The following is a 5,261-nucleotide window of genomic DNA, read 5'->3' as shown; positions in this document are numbered from 1 at the left end:
CAATTATAAATAGGAGTGGGCTATAAATGGGTGATTTTTGGTTTTACTGTGGGAACAGTTTTTTTGTGTTCCTTTTACCTTATCTCAACATGAAATGACAATATTTTTTGTCTCGGGTCCGAGAAAAAAGTGTGCCGGGCCAAAATCCAAAATGGCCGCCAAAACCCCCAAAATCACAGTTTTGGCCACAACTTCTTTATTTGGTGGTCTTTTTCTTTGGTTTTGGTGTCTATTCATATGTGTTTGGGGGCAGGCAATTTGTTTTTCCTATAATTAGTACTTTTAAACCATTATTTGTAGAGTTAAAAGGTAATTATACCTTAATTTTCCAATTTTTATAGCCTTTTTTCAGCCAAAAAGTAGGTTTTATCGTCCTGGGGTTCTTGGATATTTGATGGTACGAGGTCACAATAGCAAGCAGCTTCGTAGAGCTATATTGCTTTTATTCCTCTACTATGGGTTTTACGGATATTTGTGAAATATATCTTATTAAATAAAAAAATGTTAATTATCAATACGGGCTATAGAGTATACAATGTACTGTTACTGTACATACTAGTACTACACTGCATATATCCATGCATTGACCACCATGACATATGACAAGGCCTGTATATACACTATAGTGTCATAGAAATAAGCTCCTAAGGTTTAAAATTAGATTGTGAATTGTGAATTTGATTGCTTGTCGGCTGATGTACATGATGAAACCAGCAACGTAAATTGCACATGAAAATATCACATATCATATACGTACATCACATATCTACATATAGCCATATCTTCTTCATTTGGAGGCTTTTTTTACCTGGTTGTGGTGTTTTAGTAACTGGCCTATGTTTGTGGGGTCAGGTAACTATCATGGTAACGTTGATCAACAGCCAATCAGAACCAAGGATTTCATGCAAGTTACCATTAAGTTAAGTTAACATAATGGTAAATTTTACGCAACGGGGCCCAGAATAAGCTACAGTGTAAATGCCATGATGTGGGGTTAATTACATTTCTCCTCCCCCTGAATTGGCATATTTGACAAAACATGTCCTCAGTGTCTGAGACAAAACATATCTTCAATTTCTGGGCATCTAATTCTAAACCTAACAGCTCATTTCTACATGTATAACACTATAGTTTATACAGGCCTTGTCATGATGGCCAATGCATTTATGCAGTGCAGTATGTACAGTAACAGTATGTACACTGTATACTGTATATCCTCTATGGATAATTAACATATTTTTTTATTAAATAAGATATATTTCAGAAATATCCGTAAAACCCATAGTAGAGGAATAAAATGAATATAGCGCTATGAAGCTGCTTGCTATTGTTGACCTCGTACCATCTAATATCCAAGAACCCCAGGACGATAAAACCTACTTTTTGGCTGAAAAAAGGCTATAAAAATTTGAAAATTTAGGTATAATTACCTTTTAACTCTACAAATAATGGTTTAAAAGTACTAATTATAGGAAAAACAAATTGCCTGCCCCCAAACACATATGAATAGACACCAAAACCAAAGAAAAAGACCACCAAATAAAGAAGTTGTGGCCAAAACTGTGATTTTGGGGGGTTTTGGCGGCCATTTTGGATTTTGGCCCGGCACACTTTTTTCTCGGACCCGAGACAAAAAATATTGTCATTTCATGTTGAGATACATTACAAGGAATAAAAAAAAACTGTTCTCATATTGAAATTGCAAAAAAAGTATTTTTGACCCATGTATAGCCCACTCCTATTATAAATTTGCATTATGTGCTAGCCTTTCCGTGGAGCCATTAGCGGATCCAGGCGAGCCGGCCGCGTGTTTTTTTACCGTACCGCTAACGCGTCAGATTCTCTCATTTAATGCCGCAGAGCGTCTTGAGCAGAGGCCATTATCGCTTTCGGTACGCAAAAAAGTGCAATACCACGAAAGTTGTGCAATACGCATGCGCGTGGACTTCGCCTCGTTAGTGATTGCAGTCACTATATAGACATGAGTACACACGCATACATCGAGGTTTTCACCCGACTGCTAAGAAACCACAAGTGCCTGTGAGCAAGCAACCAGGTCGGGGACCGACGGCTTAAGGTCCTCTCCGAAGGACCTGATAATGAGGATAAATTGGGGTATATTGCAATGGTAGTTTATGGCAACAAGCCCTTCCCAACCTCCAAATTCGTGCAGATTTATTCTATGAATATACTTAGAAACAAAAACTAAACTACCTGTAGTAAATAATCTGTTCTATGTTTTGTCTCAGATCTCTCTCAGTAGTGGTTTTGATTTTTCAACCATATCAAAAAATCATGCTAACATTACATTTATGGAGTGGAATATTATTTAGCAATTTTAGAAACCATTAAAAAAAATGCTTCTTTATACTGTTAGAGATAAATTGGATAAAATTAATTAACAGTTGATTATCATTATAATCGGTTAAAAAAAATCCCTCAAAATTTAAAATGATAGCTAGTCCATTAAAAATTCTAACATATGCATTACCCCCCCCCAAAAAAAAAGGCCAATCAGCGTATAGCATGTGAAATTATATATTGTCGGGTATACCCAACTGTTAACAGTAGTTTTTGCTTCATATTCCAGCCATTTCTGAACAGATTTTCTTCAAACCAAAGGCATATTTCTTCATAGATGATAATTCTGCTTCAATATACTCATGGTAGTTTTCATCCTCCCTCCCGAAGTAGTTATCAACCTGAAGCACCCTCTACCCCATATACTGAACTTCCCCTTTAAGGGCAGTGTTATACTAATTTCATTATCAATTCAGGAATAGAGAAGATCTATAACGCAATTTAGTCACACAAATTGTCGTGATTGTATGCAGTTGAACTTTATCTCAGTAATTAAGGGACTCGATCCAATCACTCTCAACTCCCTGGTCTATCCAAATAACGTGTATGTAGGTATGGGTACCTATATCTACAAAGTGGGTATTGTATTAAGGTCAGGCCCCCCCCCAAATCTAACTAATCTAAAAAGTTCTACATCAATTATCACCATCAGCATTATCACTATCATATCACACACAAATTCATGGTATAGAATAATCACATTACCACAACTGCCTTTATAAATATCATCACCCACACCATCATTTTTATCATATTATCATCATAACAAACTTCATAATTATATCACTTTCCAACACCATCTTCATCAATCTGTAACAAACACAACACTGGTGATATCCCTGTAATGCAAAATGTAAATCAATGCAATCAAAATGATGAGAAAATATTGAGTATCATTATTGGTGTACATGTTTATTTATTGTAATGTTAAAAGTAAAATATTTGTTGACATTAACAAAAGGAGAGAAGAAGCATGTTCCAACCAGTTTGAACATCATTCTTCAAAACACTTATCTGACCATATACATGTATGTTCTTCAGTTGTACCTGCAAGTATTATCACAAGAAATCATATTTATATGTAGTATTTATAGTGTGCATATGATAAACATGTAAAATATTTTACTATACACTATACCAACCCCCCCCCCCCCCACTGATCAACTTTTTCAGGGTTGGCACGGTGGGAAAAATTGAAGACATTCCAAAAACATACAAGAGCCATCCAATTTTGATGATTTAGAAAAATCCAACAAGCATAAATCATCAAAATTGGATGTAAAATAAGAAAGCTATGATGACATTTTAAAGCTTCATTTATTTAAAAAAAAGTATGCAAATGGGAGAGTCGATGCATGTCAATCATAATTTTTCTTCTTTTTTTTATTGTTGATTAAACAATATTTCAATTTTTACAAAAATCAATTGACAATAATGAAAACTTTAGTGATGGATTTTGCTCCTTTCATTCAAATCAAATTTTTGTTGGGATCGATTCGTTTTTAACATCCGATTTTGATGAAATTTTCAGTGTTATACTTGCTTTATTTTTCTTTATTGATTCTCATCAACATTTTTATTTCTGGGCTGAGTCGAACTTTAATCAGCGCTACTTAACGTGGACCGGTGCACTGTGGAGTTTTTTTTTTTTTGATTGATTGACTTTCTTCAATGTAAAGTTTTTATCAATAGATGGCGCTCTGTCAAAATCACAGGTTGGGACCAAAGAAATATGGATAGGCTCATACATGTTATTTTTTGTCCATCATGACATGTTCCTGTTTCTCTGTGGGGTTTTGGGTTTGAGTCGGAAAGGGTGCCCCTGACAGTGGCAGATCTATGGGGGGTGGGGTTTTAGGGGGTTTAACACCCCTCCCTCCCATTGGACTGCATGGCAAGTTTAAAAAAAGTAATGACCTACGTTTTGGAGCCACCCTAAATTATGTTCATTTCAAAGTGAACCTTTTTTTTCTCGGTAACAGAATTACCTTCATTTTGCAGTGAAGCCCCCCCTTCTTTTTTTTTGGGGGGGTGGTCATTTCTCGGTCGAACCTCCTTCATGGTAAAGTGCTAGATCCATCCCTGCCTGAACTCGATGAATGTTACTCAGCCATGTTTTTAAATTTTGTACGGTTTGTGAGAGCAGCATCTAAAATCGGATCGAAAGAAAAGTTTGAGATTTAGCTTGGTCCCCCATCACAATAGATGAGGAATTTCATCTGATGGGGTGGTTTTAAAAGAAGTGATCTTTTTCCACTTTTTTTTAATTTGATTGTAAAATACTGGATTAAGATTTTTTTTTATTTTTTTATGAATTTGAACCTTACAGCATCTTACACCACTAACTCTTGCGGATACAGGGGGCACATCCGGTCCGCCCCTCGCCCCTTCGAGAGTCATAATTAAACATTTTTTAATGTAAATACGCTGTTCTAACACAAGTGTGCCACCCCCCCTCCCCCTTTGAAAGTGAGGACCATTTTTATATTTGCTTTTCAAAATTTTCTGCAGACAAAAGCAGACAAAATCACCTTAGATTTGATACCTTTTTTTTGTTTTCCAAAAGAGCCGGGGGGCACATTTTCCCAAGGAAAATTTGACAAGCCCCCCCCCCCAGCTCTTTTGGAAAATCCCGGACTGCGCCCCTGTCTCAAGACAGAAAAAAATAAGTATAAAAAGAAACAAAGTATAAGAAAGAAAGAAAGAATTAATTGAGAGAAAGAAAGGGGAGGGGGAGAGAGAGAATATGAAGTCATAACTCAGTATAGTTTTTATGCATTCACCAAAAGGCTTCATTACTATAAAGGTTAATTTTCTTTCTTCACGTTCTTCTTTAATAATACATGTAGCAGGCTTACCAACAAATCACAAGTTGTAAAATAATAAAGTGCCTTGAAAAA

The sequence above is a fragment of the Lytechinus variegatus genome, chromosome 9 (assembly GCF_018143015.1).
Source record: "Lytechinus variegatus isolate NC3 chromosome 9, Lvar_3.0, whole genome shotgun sequence".
Classification (NCBI taxonomy): Eukaryota; Metazoa; Echinodermata; class Echinoidea; order Temnopleuroida; family Toxopneustidae; genus Lytechinus; species Lytechinus variegatus.
Note: the sequence above shows the minus strand (reverse complement) of the source record.